The following is a 27,985-nucleotide window of genomic DNA, read 5'->3' on the forward strand; positions in this document are numbered from 1 at the left end:
GAAAACCTTTCACTGATCATGATCATCGTTTAGGAAACTGAGGATTTTTTCCAGGTCTTAGCTCTCATTTGTTTTGATGGCAGAAAGACATACATGGCCAGCTTCTGTTGATGAGAGTAAAAGCTAGGAATTGGTTGTTCATAAAGGCCCATTCATGCCCCCTAGGGACTATTGAATGGAATAAGGTTTGAAATAATCCAAAAATTCAGGACCAGAAAGCAACTAATTTTAGGCATGGCCACCATACAGTTGCAAGAAAAAGTATGTGAACCCCTTGGGATTACGTGGAGTTTTGCATGAATTGGGCATAAAATGTGCTCTGAACGTCATCTAAGTCACAACAATAGAAGAACACAGTCTGCTGAACATAATACTACACAAACATTAGATGTTGCCATGGTTTAATTGCACATAACATGTAAACATTCACAGTGCAGGGAGGAAAAAGTATGTGAACCTTTGGACTTAATAACTGGTTGACCCTCCTTTGGCAGCAATACCCTCAACCAAACGTTTCCTGTAGTTGCAGATCAGACCTGCACAACGATCTGGAGTCATTTTGGACCACTCCTCTTCACAAAACTGTTTCAGTGTAGCAGTATTCTTGGGATGTCTGGTGTGAATCGCTCTCTTAAGGTCATGCCACAGCATTTCAATCGGGTTGAGGTCAGGACTCTGACTGGGCCACTCCAGAAGGCGTATTCTGTGCTGTTGCAGCCATTGTTTTGTTGAATGACTTGTATGCTTTGGGTCATTGCCCTGTTGCATCACCCATCCTCTGCGGAGCTTCAGTTGGCGGACAGATGGTGGTACGTTTTCCTGCAAAATGCCTTGATAAACTCTGGAATTCATTTTCCCATCAATGACAACAATCTGTCCAGGCATTGAGGCAGCAAAGCAGCCCCAAACCATGATGCTCCCTCCGCCATGTTTCACAGTGGGGATGAGGTTTTGATGTTGGTGTGCTGTGCCTTTTTTTCTCCACACATAGTGTTGTGTGTTCTTCCCAAACAACTCAATCTTGGTTTCATCTGCCCACAGTATATTTTGCCAGTAGTGCTGTGGAACATCCAGGTGCTCTTTTGCAAACTTCAAACGTGCTGCAATATTCTTTTTGGACAGCAATGGCTTCCTCCGTGGTGTCCTCCCATGTACTCCATTCTTGTTTAATGTTTTCCTTATTGTAGATGTGTCAACAAAAATGTTAGCATGTGCCAGAGATTTCTGTAGGTCTTTAGCTGACACTCTGGGATTCTTCTTTACCTCATGCAGCATTCTGCGATGTGCTCTTGCAGTCATTTTTACAGGACGACCACGCATAGGGAGAGTAGCAACAGTGCTAAACTTTCTCCATTTGTAGACAGTCTGTCTTACCGTGGACACATGAACATCAAGGCTTTTGGAGAAACTTTTGTAACCCTTTCCAGCTTCATGCAAGTCAACAATTCTTGATCGTAGGTCTTCTGAGAGCTCTTTTCTGTGAGGCATGGTTCACATCAGACAGTGCTTCTTGAAACCAGTAAACCCAAAATAGGTGTGTGTTTTTAAGGGCAGGACAGCTGTCAGCAACACATCCAATATCATCCCACTGATTGGAGTCAAGGTTGGCTCACTCCTGGCTCCAATTAGCTCTGGGAGAAGTCATTAAGCTAGGGCTTCACATACTTTTTCCTCCCTGCACTGTGAATGTTTACATGTTATGTGCAATTAAACCATGGCAACATCTAATGTTTGTGTAGTATTATGTTCAGCAGACTGTGTTCTTCTATTGTTGTGACTTAGATGACGTTCAGAGCACATTTTATGCCCAATTCATGCAAAACTCCACGTAATCCCAAGGGGTTCACATACTTTTTCTTGCAACTGTATATGTATCACGTCCTCCTATGACCACATCCCCTAAAGTACCTATAAGAGCAACTTGCATTGGCGGAGCATTTCTCTTAATGTAGTGGTGTACAGCGTCAAAGGCAGCAGCACAAGTATATGCTTTACTCTTTGCAAGTACTTCTTTTTTGTAAAAGAAATATAGTATCTAGGCCTATGTGAGCAGCACATGTTAAGATATCGTTCAGTATCTATCAACAGTACAGTTCTACCAATGAGGTTTATATAGATGTCATGTATCTTTAAAATGTATGTACAGTAAAAAATGTTTTTTCTTGTTTTAGATGAGCGAAGAATGTTATAGCTCCCGTTGGGTTCCCACTGCTATCAAGAGCTCCGTTGGAGAGATTTACCCTTCTTTCCTGTCCTGTTAACAAAAAAAAGTACTTTCGCCTGTATTGCTGTTTTAGAGCTACCTGCATGTCCAGTCTGGAATATCTTTGTCAGTAGGATAGGAAGTGGGGGAATTTATCCAAACTAAGAAATAATGTTTCTACTGGACAGGCACCCTATCGTTTTTGGTCATGATAATTTTATGTTGCTGAATGAAAGAATGGATTATTGCTTGATAACATACTGAATACTGAAAGCAGAAACAGAACAGCAATCTCTACCGCATTCCCCAATGGCATGCTTTGCTTTACACATGAAAGAACCAACCCCCCCCCCCCTCCAAATATATAGTTCTCTTGGAGCTTGTCAGATGTTCAATGAGAGCATCCTTTTCATTTGATGATGTATGTAAAATTGAAAGACCATTCCCCTTCCACTAAGGACTGTTTTGTACAGTACACACATCAAGTCCAGCACATTACATCATATTCAGCTACATTATCAGTGCATTAAAAAGATGAAGAATCCAAAGGTCACTGACATATATCCTTAGCTATCTTCTCATGCTTCATTCTAACTATCTCTTTGGCATTTTATCTGAATATATGATCTAATGAGAAGTTTATAAAAGGCTTCATAAAAAGTAATTCTAAACCAAGATAGATAAATGCACCTCAATAATGTTTAATGAGCTCATTGGCAGAACATCAATGTCCCAGATGGGATAATTGACTGTGTTCAAGTAGAAGCCATTCTGTCTTGGCTAAAGAGAGGTCAATATGAGCGAGCAGTAAAACAGCAGAAGAATGGACTATTCGGGATATGTGATTGATGTTGAAGCAATGGTGGATGAAAGAATGAAAAAGTGATCCCTTACGCATCAGTAATGCGGACATTTAATTCTATGCATCAACCTGAGGCAATCAATAAAGGTTACAGATATTCCTTGTGTGGACCGCACTCTATTAATGCTGGAAATGCCAAATGTTTGGATTGTGGCCAAATTTAATAAAGTCAGTTTGTAGGTATTAACAATGTTAGTAAATCATGCATTTGAATCTAGTGTTAAAGACTTTCAGAGCCTATGTGGTACACATTGAAGGAATGGAGAAAATGCATGGTAAATAGTGGATGAGACCATGAGTAGTGATCATATATCTTGTCTTTCAAGCAGCCTAGTCACAAGGGTTAATGTAAAGCAAGCATGGTTATGTTAGCACAGTGATGTATCTGTTTAGGACAGAGGTTTGCTATACTTAAAGATATATTAGTATGACTTACATTAAGAAAGAAGTAAATCATTTAAAAAGGAACTTCTACTCCTTGAAAAAAAAATATAATGGGTGTCATAAAAGGTGCACTATGTACATATATCAAACCATATTGCAACATGAAATCAGTTATCTGTATAAGGTTTGCTGAGCTATTGGGAATGTTTAGCTCCTAATGGAAGGAGAGTATGCCAGAAACGAAATAACTTGTTTTGTCTTCAGATAAATATAGTTTATACCCTTTTCCATGCTTTGCATGAGAGAATAGAAATTTATATCACCCTATATTTGCATATTTTCCATGATTTTGTTACCTGTTCACATTTGTAGGCTAACATGTAATATCCTTTCATTGACTTGTTCTCTTGTAATGAGCTGAGTGTAAACATAAAATGCTTGGTATACATTTAGTTTCACCTTGCAGCCTCCATTACATTACTGCACCTTGTTATGTTGAAGGTGCCTGTTATGTGCACTGCCTGTATGACTGAAAGTGGTTGTAAACCTTTATAAAGCTAGTCTGAGAGTTCAGAAAAAAAGGGAGTGGAGAGCGAAATTACACTCTGCAGAGCTCAGTGAGGAGAGCTCTGAGACTTGATTGGAGGGAAGAGGCACACCCCCCCCCCCTCCACATAGCTCATAGGAACAGAGCTGAGGCTGTCAATCTGCTGGAGGTCCCTCTCCTGTCATCATTTTTCTCTTAGTGTCAAGAAAACTTTTCAAAAGTGAATCATGCTGATAGCAGAGGAATGAAGCAACAGACAGAAATGAAATTTAGTCCTCTTAATTGAGACAAGTACACACTGTACAGGGATATGCTTTGTTCATACACTGCCCCAAAAAATTAAAGGAACACTTTGAAAACACATCAGATCTCAATGGGGAAAAATATCATGCTGGATATCTATACTGATATGGACTGGATAATGTGTTAGGAACATAATGCACCATCGTTTGATGGAAATTAAAATTATCAACCTACAGAGGGCTGAATTCAAAGACACCCCAAAAATCAAAGTAAAAAATAATGCAGCAGGCTAGTCCATTTTGCTGAAATTTCATTGCAGCAACTCAAAATGGTACTCAGTAGTTTCTATGGCCCCCACGTGCTTGTATACATGCCTGGCAATGTCGAGGCATGCTCTTAATGAGACGACGGATGGTGTCCTGGGGTATTTCCTCCCAGATCTGGGACAGGGCATCACTGAGCTGCTGAACAGTCTGAGGTACAACCTGGTGGTGTCGGATGGACCAAAACATGATATCCCAGAGGTGTTCTATTGGATTTAGGTCAGTCGAGCATGGGGGCCATTCAATGGTATCAATTCCTTCATCCTCCAGGAACTGCTTGCATACTCTAGCCACATGAGGCCAAGCATTGTCATGCACCAGGAGGAATCCAGGACCCACTGAACAAGCATAAGGTCTGACAATGGGTCCAAGGATTTCATTCCGATACCTAATTGCAGTCAGGGTGCTATTGTCCAGTCTGTAGAGGTCTGTGCATCCCTCCATGAATATGCCTCCCCAGACCACCACTGACCCCCCACCAAAACCCTCAGACTGAATGACATTACAGGCAGCATAATGTTCTCCACAGCTTCTCCAGACCCTTTCACGTCTGTCACATGTGCTCAGGGTGAACCTGCTTTCCTTTGTGAAAAGCACAGGGCGCCAGTGGCAGACCTGCCAATTCTGGTGTTCAATGACAAATGCCAATTGAACTCTATGGTGCTGGGCAGTGAGCATAGGGCCAACTAGAGGGCGTCGGGCCCCCAGGCCACCCTCATGAAGTCTGTTTCTGATTGTATGGTCAGACACATTCACACCAGTGGCCTGCTGAAGGTCATTTTGTAGGGCTCTGGCAGTGCTCATCATGTTCCTCCTTGCACAAAGGAGCAGATACTGGTCCTGCTGATGGGTTAAGGACTTTCTACAGCCCTGTCCAGCTCTCCTGGAGTAACTGCCTGTCTCCTGGAATCTCCTCCATGCTCTTGAGACTGTGCTGGGAGACCTGGGAAACCTTCTGGCAATGGCACGTATTAATGTGCCATCCTGGTGGAGTTGGACAGCCTGTGCAACCTCTGTAGGGTCCAGGTATCACCTCATGCTGCCAGTAGTGACACTGACCCTAGCCAAATGCAAAACTAGTGAAAAATAGTCAGAAAAGATGAGTAGGGAAAAAAATGTCAGTGGTCTCCACCTGTAAAACCTTTCCTGTTTTTGGGGTCATCTGATTGCTGCCCATCGAGTGCACCTGTTGTTAATTTTATTAACACCAAAGCAGCTGAAACTCAACCTCCTCTGCTACTTAACTGACCAGATCAATATCCCAGGAGTTTAATTGACTCGATGCTATACTCTGTACTAAAACGTGTTCCTGTAATTTTTTTAAGCAGTATATTTCATGTCTGAGGTTTAGAACCACTTTAAGCAAGCTGTCTTCTTGCTACCTGTTTACCAGATTACAAATCTGCTAAACTAAAGTTACAATAGGATCAAACAAAAGTAAAATATATGAAGCTTACAGTAAATGCTGGGCACCCATTTTGTAAAAATAAAATAGTCCTACAGCAGGTGCTTAATATAAAAAGCAGTTCAGGCTGCAATACTCACCTCTTTTCTGTTGCTGTCCCTTTTAGTTTAGTTTTTTTCACCACTAGATGTCTTCAGTCTTCTGAATATTATCATTCAACCTGAAAAACTAAGGACATCCTGTAAGTGCAGTGCACCATCGTGGCACCCTGTATTCATAAATAATGATGCAAAGAATGATGCTGACATCATCACATCAGCTCTCTGCATCATTGAGTACCATTCTGGAGATAAATTGGACCAAACATATTATGTGACTCGCTTGAAGATATCACCTGGAGATAAATGGGATCCCACATATTATGTGACTCACTTGAAGATATCTGGAAAATCAAAAAATACACCCTAGAGGAGGATGGGCCTCTAGGGAAGCACTGACAGTAGGAGATGTGAGCCTTGAGTTCGGCTTTACATTTTGTAGTTTAAAAAGCTCATGAGAAGATCAAGGAATCTTCCATACCTCCTGAGTCTAGTTACCGGATAACTGGGTCTGTATGGATAACACAGAATATATAGTGGCTTTTAACTTTTTTATTTAATGAAAAAGAAAAACAGTATAAAAATATTTCTCTTTTTTTGCAGTAAGGTGAATATGAATATTATGTATCACCATCTCCTGTGCCCTCTTTGGTTTGGAAATCATTTACAATGTATTAAATGTTTATTTGTAAATTAAACATTGTATAATTAAAGAAAAATAAATAAATAAAACCGTTTATAAAGTAAAAAAAAAATTAATTTGTCCCAAAACCATTGTTGTTTTCCTTTAATAGAGCATTGGGAACTTAATCTATCCTACAAAAACTCTTCATGGGAGGTTGTTAACTAGTAATGAGGTTTTTGCTGTGATTATATACTGTATAATGCCTACTAGATTGATGTTTGTTACTAGATTGCACACTAGACAGATTTAGGTGTATAGGTTGGCACTGGACTTTCTCTTTAAGTAGCAGTGGAATACAATTCTACATTAACACTTTGCATACTACTATACAGCATTACATATATCTAATAAATGTATGCATAAATATAGGGATTCTTGGTTTGCATATACTGCCATACATGTTCAAGCTGGCTAGCTGTGTAATATCTCCAGTAATATCTCTCTGGCCAGTTTCTACTCTGCTGCCGAACATTCCAAATACTTACTTATATCATCTGTTAATGGACATATAATTCCAATATAGGGCTTGAGTTGCCATCACATCCCTTTAAAACCCAACACACATTAATTACACAGGTTCCAGGGCTAATTTAATGCAGATAAGGCACTAAGTGAGTTTAATTACCACCTTAATAAGCCACAGAACCCGCTAAATAATATGTGTTCGGTTTTAAAGAGATGAGGTGGCAACCCTATATAGGGCTGACAGACACAGTTGGAGGAAAGCTACAGACTCAGGCCTGGTCACTGAACTGCATTATGCAATAGAAATGGAGATATGTCTGTGCTCTAATCTAGATACCTTACATATATAAAACTGGGGAGCCTGTAGCTCTCCTCAAACTGTTTTCTCTGTCTCTGTTGGAAATTTCACACTGTGTAGAATGCAGAAGGTGCAGTAAGATCCCCCTTCCACAGCTAGAATATCCATGTCAACAACTACAAGACAGAGACATCACCAATGTGGCCTTGAGATATAACAATATCCAATGGGTGATTCAACTGAACAATATTCACTGAAATCAGAAATGTAAGTTATGTGCGGGATCATCCTATTTAGGGGAACGGGCAAGCAAAATCGTGTGCCATGGTGATAAACATTACCACAAGAAAAAGGTCCTTGCTAAGATAACTGCTTAAAACCATTACCTGTCAAAAACAAGAGTTTGGTACTTATTTGCCTAGTTGGTACCATATTTTCACCTGCATCTGACTGGCATGAAAATTTGTAACATACATATCAACCTAGTATGCAAATTTGTGACAAGCATATGAGCAGACTACACAATCAGCCACAGTATACGCAGACCACGCACTTGGTTTCTGCTCACCCACAAGCTCCATACAGCCACAGCACACAGACAGACCACATACTTGCTCACAAGACACAGACTGATCACACACTATCCTTGGAAGAATTACTAATTCTGCTCTTAACAAAGCACTGACATTACATAGCTAGTCTGGCTAAAAAGAGACAAAAGTCCATCCAGTTCAACCAAAAAAAAAAAGTTATAATCCTACACCCACAGTTGATCCAGAGGAAGGCAAAAAAGAGCCAGCAAAGCATGATCCAATTTGCTCCTGCAGGGGATAAAATTCCTCCCTGATCCCCTGAGAGGCAATCGGATATTGCCTGGATCAACTTTAGCTATAAATGTTAGTATCCAGTTATATTCTATGGATCCCAGAAAATATTCCAGACTTTTTTTTTAAAGCAATCCACTGAGTTGGCCAGAATCAACTCTTGAGGGAGTCTATTCCACATTTTCACAGCTCTTACTTTGAAGAAACCTTTCCGTATTTGGAGATTAAATCTCTTTTCCTCCAGACATAAAGCGTGCCCCCTTGTCCTCTGTGATGACCTCAGGGTGAATAGCTCTACACCGAGTTCACTATACGAACCACTGATGTATTTATACATGTTGATCATATCCCCCCTTAATCTCCTCTTCTCAAGAGAGAATAAGTTCAGTTCCTCTGATCTTTCCTCATAGCTGAGCTCCTCCATGCCTCTTATCAGTTTAGTTGCCCTTCTCTGCACTTTCTCCAGTTCCCCAATGTTCTTTTTGTAAATTGGTGCCCAAAACTGAACTGCATATTCCAGATGAGGTGTTACTAATGATTTGTACAGGGGTAATATGATATCTCTCTGGAGTCTATACCTCTTTTAATACAAGAGAGGATTTTGCTCGCTTTAGAAATGTTCCTCTTGTATGTCACACATTGATGTACACATGTAGAAAATGTTCCTGCTGTTTGTCTACAAAGTGGCGCACAAGTACAACGTGGTCAACACTGTACAGGTGATAAGGAAAATATATATTTGCAAAGATGACAGATGTCTACACAAGCTCAAATTATTACAGAATAATGTATAGTGCCAATAGAAATTCAGACAGCAAATGCTCAAAGTTTTGCCTTGTTTTCAAACAGGATACTACTCTGCACTGACAATTGTCCCATGGGCACTGAGGAAGGCATGGTTACAGTAGCTACTACATTTTTATATTGGACCCGCTTTGTTTGCAGCCTCTAAGAAAGTAGGTTACTAATAAAGGAGATGTGCTACTGGCCAGATCACCAGGTGAAAACAGAGGGAAAAACCAACAATCTGTAATATATTACATTTTCGGTTTTGGTTGTAATAAAAACGTTCCCTGCAAGTCGAACGTTTTTGTAAAACTTACCTTAAAATGAAGCCCTCCAGTGGTGCACTGTCACCGTTGTAAAGGCTTCCATCTTCACCCAGTCTTCCTTCTGGGTTCACGAGCTCCGACCACCAAATCTGCCCAAATCTCCTTTGTGGATTACAGAACAACCCAATATGTTTTAAAGATGAGCACGGTGTGTTCTGTCAGTGATATTAAAGGTTCAGCTTTTTAGAAAAAAGAATAAAAAACATGTCATTCTTACCTGCTCTGTGCAGTGGTTTTTCACAGAGCAGACCCTATTCTTTTTTTTTCGGGTACCCTGCCAGCGCTCCTGGCTCCTCCCCCTTGACCAGTGCCCCAATAGTAAGCCACTTGCTATGGGGGCACTAGTGTATGCTCGCTCTTGAGCTGGGCTCTATGCGTCTATAAGACACATAGAGCCACGACTCAGCACCATCCCCTGCTCTCTCCTTATTGGCTCACTGACTGTGATTGACAGCAACGGGAGCCAGACAATGAGCAGAGGGAGTCCTGGGACAGCCGAGGCTCACATGCATATCTCTGGATTAAGAGGGGGCTCAGGTGATTAGGGGGGCTGTGGGGGGAGCAAAACACAAAAGGTTTTTTACCTTCATGCATACAATGCATGAAGGTAAAAAACCTTCTGCTTTTAGAACCACTTTAAGCACCCCCAATAGGTCGTATTTTCAGAATTTCTTTAATTTTGTACTGATGATTCCAACACTGAATTAGTAAGGGCTGTTTCACACGGGCGTTCCATATGTCCATTTTTCATCTGTTCATTTAAGTATGGAAACCTGACACCCATGTATTTCTATGGACTAATGGATGTAAATGGATGATCATCTGTTTACATCTGGTAATGTCCGCATTCGTTTTCTTTTATGTAAGAAATACCTATTTTTCTTCTGTAAAAAAAAACAGAACAGACAAAAAATGAATGTAAACTGATCAAAAACTGATATGTAAACTGATATGAACTGATAAAAAGTTGATGTAAACTGATGAAAAATAGATGTAAACTGATATGAACTGATGAAAAACTGATGTAAACTGATGAAAAACATATGTACACTGATATGAACTGATAAAAAGCTGATGAAAACTGATGAAAAACAGATGTAAACTGATGAAAAACAGATGTAAACTGATATGAACTGATGTAAACTGATGAAAAACTGATATGTAAACTGATATGAACTGATGAAAAGTTGATGTAAACTGATGAAAAATAGATGTAAACTGATATGAACTAATGAAAAACTGATGTAAACTGATGAAAAACATATGTACACTGATATGAACTGATGAAAAACTGATGAAAACTGATGAAAAACAGATGTAAACTGATATGAACTGATGAATAACTGATGTAAACTGATGAAAAACTGGGGTGAACTGATCAGTTTTTTATTGGAAAAAACGTGACTAAATTGATCAAGAAAACGAGACGCCCATGTAAAAGGATCCCCTTGGCATAGATGCTTCCACTCAGAGAAATGCTAAAACATCTCATGTTTGGAATACTTGAGGGCTAAAGTTCAGAAACATGTTCATGGTAATTTATTAGATCTTAGATGATAAGATACTCATTTGGCAGATGACAGGTAAGGTCTTCCTTTACAGACATATTCATCTTTTAGTTAGGTAAAACTGCTAAACAATACCCAATACAATGGATCACCTTTGTGTATTATCTCTGCGCCACACAAGGACAGCCCTCCAATGAAAAGGCTAGATTTGTACCTTTACTAAATATGCCATTAGAAATAACACTTCTGCATGCAAGTCTTAGGTCCATTCACAACAAAAATGTTACCATCCACAGCAAAAGCAGAAAATGACAAGTAGCTCAATCAGATTAAACCTAGCCAGTGACAAATTGCAGCAAGAACATAATACAGAATCTTCCAAACTTCAGCCCACCAGCCAGTTTGGAGAAAATAATGAAACTCATTTGTAACATTTTTAGGGAAGCTGTTACTGTGAGAAATATGAAAGCTGTTACTGATAACTTTTTTATATTGCTGGCTGCTTAGCCTTCTGGATTTTAATTGCATGCATTCATAAAAAATATATGAAATGCACACACCTTCACTAATCTATAGAAGTAGCAACATTGGAACTTATAACGGCAATAAATAAATTCTGAGGAAGCTCACCCAAAGTTTAGTCCATGCCCCCTTAAAAGTACTTAAGTGTTGTATATTAATTATACAAGATGTGTCCTTTAACAATCAGAAATGATATGTGCTACCTGAATAATAAAGCATTTGTAGTTATATACATCTTTGTGATATTGAGTATAATTCAATGGATTAAAATAAATGAAATAGAATAATAGATTTTTGCTTCAGGCATTAAGTGGATGCTAACAAAAATGCTAAAATGGTCCAGGCAATTAGATGAACAATCATTTGTAGATGTCAGTATGAGAATTTAGCAATTTAGAATTCAATTTAAAATTAGAAGAGGTCCTTTGATAATGTCTTCTTGTTAATGAGTGTGCTGCAGTTATACTGTCTACAAAAATAGCAAAGAAAGTAATAAGCCTGAAGAATTATGATGTAGAAATGCCTTTAAAATATTTTTCATTCTTTTAATTAAATACTTTATCGTGATTGCTGATGGGACTATTTATCAAAATCCAACCATGTAGAGCACCCTTAATAGGCTCAAGGTTGGTAATGGTAGCAGTAAATAATCAATACAACATGAAGATGTGTTTAATGCCCTTTTATTAAATCATTTCCAGCATTGCTGTGTTCAGTATGTTTGCGGTTATATTTGTAATATGCTCACATTATATCTTATGTTTGTTGGGAAATGTTATAAAGGATATTTGATTTAAAATACTTAAAGTATATTTCCATTTTTGCTGTCAAAATTGAGAAAACACAATTTGTTTTCCTGTTCACACAACATACCTACATTTTAATTTACGTATTCACTTGTTTCTGAAGAGTTGGGCTCATGGCAGATTGCAAGTGTTTCTGGACAATCATATATGAATATTTTTACATAATTCCATACCTGGCCAATCTCCATTGAAGCTGAAAATCACTGTAGTAGACATTGCTGCTACAATGATCACCACTAGCTTCTGGGTCCTGTGTCAAGTAACTACTCAGCAGCTTAGTGAACAAAGGGAGCTTCTCCAATCTGTATGGGATCCATTCAGAGAACATTTTTACCAATGAATGCAAAGTGTTCCCTGATTGAAAGTGATGGAGAGGTGGGGTGCTGATGTCATAATCTACACAGCAAACAACCAGGGAGTGCTTTGCATTTATTGAGAAGATTCAAAATGTTCTCTGAATGGAGCCAAGTGAGTGACCAACTGTGTTCACTAAGCAGTAGGGCAGTAGCCATTTGACAAAGGACCCAGAAGCTAGCAACAATCTCTGCCTACTACATTTTCAGCTTCCACGGGGTGATCAGCCAGGTATGGAACATGCATACTTGCATTTGTTCAAGTTGAATCATTGTAACTATGCAAAAATATCCATACCTGGAATTTGGCTTTAGGGCTCATGCAAACAGGGATTTAAAAAAAATGCAGCATTTGACTTTTTGTCTGCCTGTAAATTCACCTCTATGTTAGCCTATGGGAGTGATATACTAAAACTGATGCACACAGAATCTGGTGCAGCTGTGCACAGTAACCAGCTTCTAGTGTCAAAGCTTACTTGGCTGAAGTTAGAAGCTGATTGCTTGCTATGCACAGCTGCGCCAGATTCTGTGTGGTCCATTTTTTGTAAATCTCCCCCTATTTTATTTTTTATTTCAGGTATTTATATAGCTCTGTCAATGTATGTATTGCTTACATATATATTGTATATTCACATCAGTCTAACCCTCAAAGGGTGTACAATCTAAGGTCCCTATCTCACATTCATACAGACACCCACTAGGGCCAATTTAGACAGGATCCAATTAACCTACCAGCATGTCTTTGGAGTGTGGGAGGAAACCCATGCAGGCACAGGGAGACCATGCAGACTCTAGGCAGGTGGTGCCATGGTTGGGATTTGAACCAATGGCCCTGGTACTGCTGGGTGGAAGTGCTAACCATTTAGCCACCGTGCTGCCCCTATGTATCCTTGTACACATAGGCAATTACAGGTGCATTAGAAGAGCAGCCTTTCAGTCAGAAAAAATACAACACTAGTATGTTCAGGAGAGGAGCTTTTGGGCAGACAAAATGCTTAAAGCACCTAAACGCTCAAATGCGCCAAAATGCACGTACAAAATGCAGCATTGGGTGCCTGCCAGGAGAAAAGGTGTTCAGGGGAGCTGAGCATACGCTCAGTGTGCATGAGGCCTAAAATGTATTATTAGGTTTTCTCTGAAGTTATAACACAGTAGTGAGAAAAAAAATGTAAATCAGAATATTGTCCAAAATAAAGTCTTTTCAGATACGGTTTCTCAATCCCCAAAACACCATAATCACTGTGAATTAGGAAAATGTATGAAGGTTTACCAGAAAATATTGACCACTCGAAATAAGTGAGTCAAGAAATGTTTTCCCAAAATAGATGTTATTTGAAACAGAAATTGAATGACTGTAAAACACTTCCAAGAAGCACATGTACCTGTAGCCTCCCTGGCGGTATTCCCGTGTGTAGCTCGGGGTAAAGTTTCAGTACCAAAAGCGGTAACCCCGAGCTACACTCGGGCTTACCATGCGGCGCTACTCCAGGATCCCTCGATCACTTACATTGTCCTGCGCTCCCACGATGTCCCTCCTGCAGTGTCCCCTGTAATGTCCCCTGCAAGCGTCGGGACATACGGGGGACGGAACGGCGGGAAATTTGAAAATGGCAAAAAGTGACATTCACTAAATACACTAAAATAACATAGTAAAACATTACTGTATCAAACCATTTCACATACATTTTGTCCCTAGTGCTTTGTCCTGTGCCCTGCCTGCATTTTTACTGTTCTTTCTGCCTGGAAACTGAGAAATGTCCATGGCATCCAAAAAGCGTCCCTTTAGGTCAAAATCGGTTTTAGACCAGCTAGAGAATAGCGATAGTAAATTAGAACTACTTTCAGAATTGAGTGATAATGATTCGTAGGGAAATTCGTCATCAGACACTGAAAACGATTTGCTCAGTGATGTGCGAACTTGGCGCTATATTTCAAATTTCAGTGTTTTTGGTTTGATTACATTATTGAATTAAATTTATTATTATTATATTATTTTTTTTATGATTATTTATTATATTATAATTTATGATTTCGTGTTTCAAATTGTAACATACCCTGGATGTTTACTAGACTCTTGTTCGGACAGATTTCAGTGAGTTATTCCTAAAAATTACAGGCCTACAATAAAAAAAATACATATTTCCATGCAAAAAAATGTACCGCTTTGAGCACAGAAATATGGACATAATCAGACCGCTAGGGAGGTTAACATGAACAGCTCGGACTTCCTGCGATTGGCAGCATATTATACCCAGCTCTCAGGACACTTTTCAGCAGTGAAATCTCTTCCCAGGATACTCCATATAGGCAGCCATCTTCCTGCTCCACTTTGGAGGTACCCTCCAGCAAGGCAGCATATAACCTTTCTGGCCTCTGAGACACAGGCCCACTCCTAGCTTCACCCTCCCCCGGCAGCAGGTCTGGAAGGCATAATCCATCAACAGACCTTGCCCTTCTAGAAAGAGACCAGCCTAGCTGCAACACTAAATGTACGCTATGGACACTCCTGCTTAGGGCGAGGTCCCTGCATTCGCTTTATATGAATACTAGATATAAACCAGGTTGAATATTTTAAATTATGTTTTATCAGGGGTTTTGTGAATGACAAAGGGACTTCACAGTCAAAGCATATGAAAACGCACACCTTGTAAAATTACCCATTCAATTTAAAATATAAATGAAAGGCAAAACATGTGTGTATAGATATTTTAAGGTTGGCCTCTGTGCTCAGGTATGGCTCGTCTCCAGCCCTGGTCCCCTATGTCCGCCCTCCAACATATATGCACTGACTTACCGCCTCCACGTAAGCTCAGCCTCATTTCTTGTATGTATATTGTGTCCACCTTATATACATCTATATGTTTGTTTATATATTTATTTTGTATTTTCTTTATGCAGTAGCACCACTCTCCCTCATATTCAAGCTATGGTCCTGAAGAAGCCAAATGCACAGGCAAAACACGTTGACAGTATTTTGAAATATATGTATGTTGTCATTATGTGCTGAGTGGTTATCTTTTACTATACATGAGGGGGGCTTTGTGCTCAACTTGATGTGCTTTGTTCTTATCTTCTCTTTTGAAGAGTATCTTTTGTAATAGGGTCCTATTATGGACATATGATGCTTTTATGTCAATAAAATCATTTATACGTATTTTATTGTGTGGTCTCCTACTGTGCCCAAAGAATCCAATGCCTTACCGTACCTAGCAGTTTGGCCCTTTTTCTTTTCAAAGTGTATAGATATTAAAACATTATAAATACCTTTTTTCCCCGTTTTTTAAGTGATCACATACTCTCTAAGCTCCATATGCAGCAGAGAACAGAGAGCTGGGGGGGGGGGGGAGAAACAGCATGACTCTGAACTTCCAAGTGAATGGCTGTGCGTCTGTGTCAACAGAAGTCTGATTGGAGGAGAGCAGACCAAGCTCCCAGCACAGCTAGAGATAATCATGGTGTGTTTTCCTGCTTAGTGTGATCAGTTTTTAATAGGAAAGCAAAGGGATTGGCAGGAATGCCAGGGATTTCACATAAATGAAGCAACAGAGAACAGGATACGTATTCATACAGGTACATGGCACACAGGCTGATACTAGTCTATTTTGCGCCCTAGGCAAGATCAGCTACTTGCGCCACCCCCACCCCACAAAAAAAAAAATGAGTACAAATTTTTAAAAATTTAAATTAACAAAACATGAGACTGCTAAATTCATTTTAATTTGCAAATATAAGTGCCATAAGATGTCACCAGCACCAATATTAAAGACAAAATATATATTAACCAAAAATAAATGAACTGTATTAACATCAGATAGAGAAACTAAAAAAAAAGAGACAGAGTTACAAAACTCCACAGTGATCAGCAGCCACCAGCCAGCTTGCAGTAAGGGAATGAGTCTGAGAGGAACACTGGAAGGAGCTCAGTTGCTACACTAGCCCCAGACACCCAGCATCTTCCTCTGTCCTTTCATCCTCCACTCTGCCACCCCTCTCCTCAGCTGAAGGATCATTCATGACATGGCTGCATCCCACATGATCAATCAGCATCTGCTCCCCTCACCCCAACCATTGTCCACCCCCCTCCTCCTCCTGTCACCTCCATGACCCTCCATCCTTCTAGGCTCAGCGCACCTCTGATGGCTCCTGCTAGGGTGCGGAGTCCAGGCTGTGGTTCTCAGTGAGGACAGGTGGCCTTCCAGCACTACACCTCTTCCCTCTCATACACATCGAGCCCTCTCATCTCACTCACATAAGGTTAACCCTGAAACCAGAGCAAACCACCACTTATTGATTGGCTCCAGCTGTGTAGAAGAAGGCGAATCCAGTGCTGGACATGCCCCATTCAGTCACTAGCCAGCTCCCTGATACAGCTGCAGGATCGTTTGTGCCAGTGTGTGTATCGGAGATGTACGGACCGATCCTCTGATCAAAGACTGCTAAGAGATGTACTAAAGGGTCATGTGTGTAGACAGGCTGTTAGACAATTGTGCAGAGTAAACATACCATCATTCTCTGTGTATGAAGAGAGGGGGACTCTGCAGAGAAATGGAGAATTCATACAAGAGGTCCATAGGCCACACAGACAGGGTTAAGGCCTGTGCTGTGCCCAGGCACCCCTAGGTGGCAGTGTGCCCAGGCAGCCCCAGGTGGCAGTGCACCCTAGGCGGCTACCTAGTTTGCCTAGAGGAAGCATCAGTCTTGATGGTAAAGCAGGCACATATCATAAAATGCTCCATAAACATCTGAAAGGTCAAATGTATGCTCTTTTGACAGACCCATTCTGTTTGTGTCTTGACTTTATTGGTTGAATTACGAAAGGCAAAAAGGCTGTTCCATTGATAAAGGATTTCTCTTTGCAAGAGAATTTTCCTAGCTTTAAGAATAAGATAAAGCTCTACTGATGTCCATCATCCAATCACGTACAAGCAAAAATACTGGGGGTGTTTGTGTTTTTTAGTTTTGATTTATGGGTATTCTTTGCAAAGTGAATTTTCACCGCATGCACTAAGCTAAAGGAAAATGCCCTTGTAAATAAAAAAGACTATTTTCTATTAGTGAATTAGGTGATTCTGAAGTTACAACAATACACAATACCGTGGCTTTTCTTTCTAACTCAAGGACAGTAGAACATCTGTTCTCTTCAGTCTTATATAGGAATGAACTCAGGGGAGGCATCAGTGAATTTTTGAGCTTGCTGTCATAGTTCTGACAAGGAAGAAGCAGATCTGTTTGCTGTCACATTCGGTTATATATGTATGAACACAAGTTTCCAGTGTTTTAGTCCTGTTCTTATGCTGTGAGAATAATTCTGTTGTTGGTTAGTGAATTTGTTGGTGAAGCTACAATATTCTTTATTCATAAGTCCTCATGCCCACTGGATGTTTTGATAACGCTGGTAACGTTAGCTGTGTAAAGTCACGTAAAAAATGTGAGTTTTTCAGATTTTTTAGCGTTTAGCGGCATTTTCCCGCGTTTTCATTTTTTAGCTTTTTTTACCCCCAAAAAAGTATTTTTTTTGGCAAAAAAAGGCCAACGCGCCTCGCCCCTCCCAGGTCTTGATAACGCCCTATGGGAGGGGCGAGGCGCGTTGACGCATTTCCGTTCCACACTCCCTTCGCCTGGCGTCATTTCCGGAGGGTGGAGCGCACGCTGAGCGGTGCGTTCCAGCGGCCATCTTGGTTCACTGTTCGGTCTAAGAGGAGTCCTGTCTTTGTTCCACTGTGGATGTGAGAGTCCTGGAAGGAAAAGTTTGTATATCTGCTGGAACTGAAGCCTTTTATACATAATAAACATGCCTTTAGCAAGTGTTTAACATGTGAGTGGCCTTAATCTCCATTTGGAAAAAGTTACTATTGTGTGACAATATTATGCTATGTGAGTTTTTTTCTTTTGGTTGGATGGTGGAGTCTATTCGGATGGTGAAGATTTTCCCTAGCGTGGCACCAAAGAGGGTTTAGGATCCCTAAAAATTCCTTAAAGGTCTTTTACTCACCAAGTTCTGGTGAGTGTATTCGATGTTGGTTTGTGCACGGGTGGAAGGTGAAAGTATTTTTTGAAGAAAAGAAGTTTGCACTTTTATTTCAACAATTTAATTATGTTTTCAACACATGGACTTTTGGGTGTTTTTGTTTAAGATTAAGGGCAAACACGAATAATTTATGCACCTATTTTATATGATTTATTATATTGATTAATCATCTAAATTTGCGCTGTTTGTTTAACCCTTAGAATACCAGGACCAGCCTTAGTTATGTCTATATCCCTTGTTCAATGATCCCTGTAGTGGCTCCTTGGGGATCTGTACCACTGCTTGTAAATGTAATCTGGCTTATTCAGTAAAATATGGAAAATGTGCAATGACTAATGATGATTTGAAAAGAACATTAACCCATATCAAATTAGCTTTTATAGTGTAAATAAACCCAAAATCTTTTTTTCATTGTGTTTGGCATCATGCATCACAATATACAGTTTTCTTAAAGGGCATGTAAAGGCTTTTTTTGTCTTGGATAAAGTAGGGAAGGGTTAGACCCTTTCATTTTAAATATATAGAATAAGCACACCGCATAGCAAAAATGCTTTGTTTTAGACACATACATACAATAGATACAAATATTCATGTATGTCTTACCACATCAAGTGTAATACAACAAAGATATCCACTCCACTGTTTAAATCACACCAATAAAAATACATACATGCATATAGGTGCAGTGAGCGACATTTAAAATGTATTGGAGCTGATGTCAGAAATACATACAGGAGTTCAGTACCCAGAATAAAGTAGTGAAAAGGATAGCTAAGCCAGACCCTGGTGATAAGAGAGAAGAGAAGGTAAAAACATTTCGGAGATGTAAGAACTTCCTTTCTCAAGAACCGCATTTACCATTGGAGCACGTCCCTTAAATACAATGGCTACTACTGACTGCTACTTCCCCTAGCCAGAGGTATGTGACATCACGTCCGGTTCCTATTTCCAGGAATTACATCACTTGCCCTCTCTGCTCACCAGGCTTGCCAACTACAGCATGGCTGGACCATGTGCCAACCAGCTTCTGAATTAAATGTAGGTTCTGATACGTCTTAAGTGTAGCTCATTGTACCTACTGTATATGCATGCATGTATTTTTGTTGGTATGATTTAGCAGTGGAGTGAATATCTTTGCTGTATTGTGCTTGAGGTGATATGATATACTTGGATATTTGTACCTATTAAATAATTGTATGTATATTCCCTAATACACATTTATTACTAAAGCATTTTGTTATGTGGTGTGCCTACTCTATATATTTACAAATATTATAGTAACAGATTGATACACCATGGAGAGTTTTAAGCACCCTAAAAATAAGCTATTGTCGGTTGCTGAATGGTGTAGTTATTAGGGGTGTATGCACCTTTATTGATAATTACAAGGGTTAAAAATAAATAAATGATGTAGCGCTGCTATATAAGAGCTGCAAAAAAATGAAAAAGTGACATAACTGAAAAAAACATCCATAATAAGTCCAAAAATGTGAAATAAATCAATTTGTATTCTGTAATGAAGCTACTTCCATAATTAATGTGCTTTCTTCTTGTGCTGGTAATCAGGGGTGTACTTGCCATAAGGAAAACAAGGCACTTGCCTAGGGCGGCATTTTTCAGGGGGGCAGCACCTCCCCTCAGAAGAAGAGATGGAAGAAGGGACACGCGCGATGGGATCCAGGTGAGATCTGAGAGAAGCTGTTTGATGGTGTAAGTAGAGCCTGACTCTCATTCCCAGGGATGTCAAGAGCTGTGAAGATGGGTGTCTTTCTTTCTACCTATATATGGGGGGGGGGCAAGGGTGTTGTTGGTCAATGCCCAGCTCTCTCTGTGGAAGGGGGAAGGGGGGTTGTGTTGGTCAGTGTCCGTGGGGGCAGACAATTTTTCTGTTGCCTAGGACAGCACAAAACCTAAATACAGCACTGCTGGTAACTCAAACACCATCAAGTGAACCAGTGCACATAATACATAAAGTGCCAACTCAGTGCTCACAGAACTCTCACCTCAGTGTATTTCTTAATAAATGTTTATACTAGTACATACTGCACCATGGAAGTGTCCTTTGTTCCCGTTTAATGATAAAAATGTGTGACATCCATCACCCTTAAAGGGGCCAATCCTTGGCTCTGGTTTGACAATCTAGTGAAAGCTCAGTGTCTGATTACTAGCACAAGGTTGTGGATTGAAAAAGTGAAGAATCCTTTTGTCTATTTGATATTATAAAGAACATTTCCATGTGCTCTGAGGTGAGAGTTCTGTGAGCACTATATGTATTATGTGCACTGTTTCACTTGATGATGTTTGGGTTACCAGCACAAGAAGAAAGCACATGAATTATGGAAGAATCTTCATTACAGAATACAAATTGATTGATTTCACATTTATGGACTTATTATGGATGTTTTATTCAGTTATGACACTTTTTTTAATTTTCTGTAGCTAATATACAGCAGCTCTACATAATATATTTATTTTTAATTTGCTTTACTATTATGGGAACATAATTTGATGTTAGCGGCAGCCACTATCATTACAACTTTCATTTTCTTTTCTGCTTGTTTTTCTCATTATTGAGGTAGTGCAGGGGTTTCACTCCTATATTCAAGTAATTACAAGGGTTTGTCAATTTTTATTGCTGCCTGTATCTACAGGGAGATTCACCCCATGGCTTGTCCTACTGACCATTGTTCCACAGACAAAACGTGATGGGCGTTCCAAAAATTTTATAATAGTCATCATAGCAAGAGTCAAGGAAACATCCTAAGTCTCTAAGATGGGAACGCCATTAACTTTTATCTCATTTCCTGTTTCTTCTCCAAGGTGGAAAATTAGGGGAAATCTCCTCGATGGGAAAAAGGCAGCAAACATTACCTGATAGAGGGGTTAACCCTTCCCTACTTCATCTAAAACAAAACACGCTATCAAACCCAGCCCTACGCGTTTTGTCACATCATCAGGACCCCTCTTCTCATGATGTCATGGGACTAACACGTAGGGCGGGGATTGATAGAGCCACATCTGTTCCTGTGAGGGAGTACAGAGGAGTTGCAGTATCTTGGGATTTTTTAAAGTACCATACATATGCTTACAGGTAAGTGCAATTTTAAGTGTTTTATATCCAATCAAAACAGTATTACGCTATGGAAGCTTTCTTCTGATTGTTTTTTACGGTAGTAGAGGAGTATTGTGGATGGTCTGGAGAGCTTTTCATTTATGGAGTCCAAAACCAGTAGATGGAGGCTTCAGGAGTATACAGGAAGCTGATCGGTTTAGGGGCTTGCTGAAGCATCAAACACCCAGTTTGACCTACCTATGTAGGTGGTCAACACCTTGTGGTGGGTGGGGCTCTGGAGGGGGAGCACTGAATGGAGCACTTATCACAAGGGCTTTATGAATAAGAAAATTGGTCACTGAATCACATTGTATCACATTGAATCTTAAAGTGGAAAGTGTTTTATACTGGGACTTCAAATACTGCATATAAGTGCACTGCATATATATGTGTGTGTGTATATATATATATATATATATATTTCAATGGTTTTTATTAACTTTTGGAAACAATTTAACAAGAAGGATTAGCGCAAAAGACACGCCCACGCAGGAGCTATCAGTGGTACACTGCATATATTTTTTTAATATTTAATGTTATTTATTCTTTCATTGAGATTGGCTCATATTGGGAGGATTGATGTCCATGGTTGTTTAAAATTTGCACATAATTTAGCACTGTATATTGTATTTCATATATGCACGGTTATACAGACATGCACACATTCCCCTATCCATAGGAATGAGTCGAGTCCCTGGGGAGGAGGGGTGTATATAAGGCACATTATGGTTTATATATGGTATTAGGCACATATTGATTTATCTATTTATTTTGTCCATTCATTTGTGGGACACAGTCACGATTGAAGTGTGGCACAGTCAGAACTAGTATTTAAAGAATCACAAGTGGCAGCACAACATTTATATTATAAATGTCAGTTATCTCTATGTTTCAATTGCATATGTTATTTTTTATCAATTTCTTTATGTTTTACTATTCTTCAGCCAAACTACCCTTTAAAAATAATCGACATCAACATTATTAGTCCTGCCCAGCTTAATTGAAAAATGTAGTCATCCTATCTGAACCCGTGATGGCAGTTCAGCAGCTCCCTAGTCCTGTACAAGGGAATGCCTACCAACATATTGCTCCTACTTATAGCTTTTATCAAATAAAAATAATATTCTTGTCATTTATGGCAGCTGCTAGGAAAAGATCAATACCATTTTATTCTAAAGCTTCTTCATCTACATTTGCAGACTCAAAAGGACTGACAGTGTTACAAAAAACAAAAGTTGGATATCAGCAAAAATATATTTAAAGCACACATAGGGCAGTTATGTTATGATTTAATATAAGCTGAGCTGGCACTATGTTAATTTACTAAAGTATCATAATAAGAAGTACAAATGTGTTTATCCTTAAAAATGTCCACACATCTATTAAATATTGATTTCTGCTGACTGTAATGAATGAATGACTGAGAGTAGGAAGTGCTTTGCCTTAAGTGCGGTATACAGTATATATTCAGGTTTTAATCTTATAAATTGACTTGACAGTTCAACAGTAGGTGGCATTGAAATTGGAAGATATTTCATTTTTACATTTGTCTCAGATTTTTAAAGTGGTAGTAAACTCTTTTTTAATACTTTTACCAACAGGAAAGCTTATAATAAAACTTACCTGTAGGTAAACTGAATATCTCCTAAACGTGCACCATCTAGGAGATATTAGCTCTTTTTGAGAGCCGGTGCATGGGCTCTGAAGGAACGATATACCTGTGGCGTTCCTGCAGAGCACTGTGCCACGGCCTGGGACTCCCACACGCATGCACGGAAGTGATGTCATCAGGGCTCATCCAGTCAGACATCCAAAGCTCGCGAACCCAGAAGGAAAACCGGGTGAAGATGGAAGCTCTGGCAGCAATGACATCACGCCTCTGGAGGGTTTCAGTTTAAGGTAATACCTTCACAATATGGTATGCAATGCATACTAGCATATTATGACATTACTAAAAAGGTTGGGAGAACCACAATTGGGCTCAGGGTAGGATTTCTGCTGCTGTTCCTAATTTTGAGATATGGATTGCGTGCACGCCGGAAAATAATTACACGGACAACTGTCCAGTACAACCACTTTCACATCATCTCATCTCTGTTTATTGCAGGGCAGTGCTTCACCTTTTATACATAGAGAACAATAGAGTATACGTCACTATTACGTAAATACAGTCACATTTTAAAAGGCACATTTTGCTTGGCTGAAATATAGGAGAAATGTAGAAACTTGATGCTTGCTTCTCATCCCGTTATCTTTTCACCCCCCCTCACATTCCCAAAGTCTAAGTATAAGGTCCTCTCAGTGCGAAGGGAGGGGTTGAGAGCATCGCTCTGAGCAAAACAAGTTAAGGAGGACTGCAAAGCCCAGCAGACAAAATATGTATGTATACGCACAACACATATATTTTGAAATATGAAAAAGTATAAAAGTAAATATGTATAAAATGTATATTTTAAACAGGAAACAGAATAGGCATTTTACCAAATCCATCACAATTACGTTGCAGGGTTTTTTGTTTTTTTTTTTTGCTGCGTTTGGTTTTCTAGTTTAATTGTGTGATCTCTAAGATTAGTTGCATAAAGAACAAGACATTTTTTATGTTACTGCAATCTCCAACATTTTATTTTATTTTATTTATTTAGATAAGTTTAAATGCCAAAAAAGTAAAAATGCATTTGTTTATATTTTAAATTCCATATAGAACAAAACAATCAAGTAAGAATTTTTTTCCAAAAGGAAATAAAAATGTTGCTATAACTGTTTAAAGAGTGTTAGCTGGAGTCTGCTTTTAATTTGTTAGTTAAGTCTATCTGAGTGCAAGCTATACATGTGGAGTTTTTTTTTTTTTCAACTAGCGGGTTGAACTAGAAAGACCTACAAATCCACACAAGTGATGTGGATACAGGGACCTCCCATGCTGTGCTATTGTATTCTGACAGCAAGGACTTCCTTCCCCCCTCAGAATACACTGATCAGTACTGTAGCCATTGGTTGCATGTGCTGATCAAATGCTGGTGTTCCATGTGACAGAGGCCAGTCATTAGACCAACTTCTGTTGAACAGAGGAATACACACATGCTGAAATTTGTCCGGGTCCTGCTGTATACATGTATACCCAGCTTAATGCTACCCTCTGCACAGGCTGACAATGCTGCTGTCCAAGGGTGGCTCAATTACTCTTTAGGGTGGTAGCCACCCTAAGAAACAAAGTATATTACTAGCTGGATCACCATGTGAAAATTGAGCAAAAAAGTCTAAAAAAAATAAATGCACCACTACATTTAGGTTTGGTAAACTGCAGTACAGGAGCATGCATTTCCAGACAGCAGAATTGACCTGACATTCCTGTGCTAATCTTATAATTTGAATTCTGCCATACATACAAAAGGAAAAAGCTCACATTAGTACTTGTGCTTGACAATGAGGCCCAGGCATGACAGTTCAAAGTTAAGACTGGACTGTATTTGGGTAATATGATATATTTTCCAACACTGGATACAGACAGAAAAATTAAACTCATACTTATGCAGCCAAGTGTGAAAACTGTATATACAGCTTTGCTATAGAAATTGACTTGGCATAGTGCGTTTTAAAGGGTGATGGGATCTGTTTATGATCATAATTGCCTACAAAAATATATAATCCTATTTATATGGTATTGGATTGTTTAGACCTAACTCCATGTGTTTACAACCTTTTTAACCTAAAACCACTTTATATTGTAAGTGTAGAACCCATGGATACTGGCAAATGTGTGTTTTCAAGATTCTGTTAACAACAAAATGTCCCAGTAGGAATTTATTTATAGGCTGTTCTTTATTCAGCCATTGCCTGAAATGACATTTCTCTATATTTGATCTAAATTCAAGTTGAGGCTTGGAAACTGCATTCCAGTGTTATGCTGTCTTGCTCCATACCTAGGACATTGGGCATTTAGCCCTCCACTATAGTGAATCACCAGCAGCAAGTATAAGCTTGAAGAAGTAAACCATGAATAGGTGCATTGTATAAGCCACCTCATAAATCCAGCTCAGAAATTATATGCATTCACTCCTTGATGAAACAAGTATAGGAGCTTGTTAATCATGACCATTTTTAATAATGAATTTAAGTGTAGAATCAGTTAGTTCGGATGAGCGCTGCCTCCACCAAGCTAATTTATCTTGGGATGTGAAATACATGCTGCAATATAAAACAAAAATTGTAAGTGTATAGTCTTATTAAGATAGGCATCTATCTTAATTACTTACATTATTTACCAGCAGCTTGTTTAATTTCATTTAATTAAATTTACCTGTAATTTCAATAAATATGAAGTGAAAACAATTATTTATTAATTTATATATACTAAATGTCTATCATATATCTTCAGTTATTGTATCCTTGTTACACCTCAATGCATATAGGAGTACTATAGGAAGGAATACAACCCATCAAATACATTGTAATAGGGATGCTGTGGGGTTGATTGTGGTGAATGATAATTTAAATCATTGAGTGTGAATGCAATACAAATGTAGATCATTATATTTTCCCATTCAATTTGCAGACAGGATCTATAAGCCAACTATTACAACTTTCAGGATTTGGCCCATGACATGTATAAAAGAGGAAACAGTTTTGTTGTAGTTTTGGATAAAGTATTGAAGGATTAGAGCTTTTGTAACATTTTTATTGCTTTGCTTGATCCTTGCTAGGGGGATTCACCCTCTCTAATTTCCCTGGTGACCTTTGTCACCTGCACAAAAAGTGAAGGGAAATCCAAAACGTTATAGTTGTCACCAGGGATTGACTATATACAACAAAGTATACAGTATATATGACAGTTACCATAAAAATATCTACATATTGCACAAAATATCCATTAAAAAAAGTGAATATGTGAATAAATAAATAAATACATATGAATAAACAATTTCATAGTGGACATAAAGTGCCAGTAATTATATGTAACCAAATAAAATCAGAAGTGGTGTCGCGCTACACTACCAAAAATTGTGAATAAATAAATATTGTATAAATAACAGTCCAGCTTCGAAAGAGTGCATAACGATATCTCTGCAATTATATATTACTGCTGCAAACATGTCCTTATTAAAGCCGTGACCTTGACACTTCTTCCAGTACTGTGATACAAAATAATAACTGTGCAGTTCACCAATCATAAATAATGTTATACACCTTGACCAGTTGTGCTCTCCCCTGGTTTATATGACCAGACCGTTAAGTGAGGTCATAAAAGGCTTGTGTCCCTTTAGTAGGGCTAAGTGGTGAATGAATGGGATGATCCCTCTTTCCCTGGGATGGATAGATGGATGGCTGGATGGAGTGTTCCCTCTTTCCAGCAGGGGGTCTTCTCACTTCCTTATGGAATTTCCTGGAGCCGGATAGATGGACAGGACTATCCCTCTTCTCACTAGGGCGTCTCCTTGCTTCCTTAGGAATTTTTCTCCATAGGTGTAATGGCCATGGAATGTAATACAAAATATAGTGCCTTATCCTCTTTAAAACATAATTTATTAAATATAGTAGTACACTCACATGTATTATAAGTTAAAACCGCATTAAAATGTTGAGATTTGAATCCACAGTGAAGTTTTCCAATTTTGTTAAAAACTTGCTGTATGTTGCTTTAAGTGTCGTGACATCAGAGCCATTTCCCTTACACGTTACGCCATCGGGTCACGTGGCTTCATCAGGATTTTTGCTCAGTTTTTAGGATAATTTCATTTTCAATATTGTATTGATTTTACCACACAGTATTGGTAATATTTAAATATTTTAGTAAACACCATAGTAGTTCACAAGACCCCACACTTCAGTAATTATATGTAAACAAAGTCCATCAAAAAACGATCCCACAAAAAGAAGATCTTATATGGATTACCAATAATCTTCCCAATGTGCTCAATCTAATGTGCTCATTTCACAGTGGAAGGTCCTCCACCACCATGCACTCACCAGAAGACTAAAGATCAATAGCCTATCACCCAATCATAAGGGACCTCCATAGATCACTCCTCAGTACACCTGGAAATACAACCGAAACGGAATCCTAGGAGAAAATGCTCATCACACAAAGATTAAAATATAGTTTAGCATTTAATGTTTAAAAGGTTAATATTAAAACCAACTATGACAATCTTCCACATGGTAACAAACATTTGTGGCTAGACTTCTAAGATGACCGCCAATCCGGACTTCGGG

The sequence above is a fragment of the Staurois parvus genome, unplaced genomic scaffold (assembly GCF_062004578.1).
Source record: "Staurois parvus isolate SC_StPar_1 unplaced genomic scaffold, SC_StPar_1.0 ptg000120l, whole genome shotgun sequence".
In the NCBI taxonomy this organism is placed as follows: Eukaryota; Metazoa; Chordata; class Amphibia; order Anura; family Ranidae; genus Staurois; species Staurois parvus.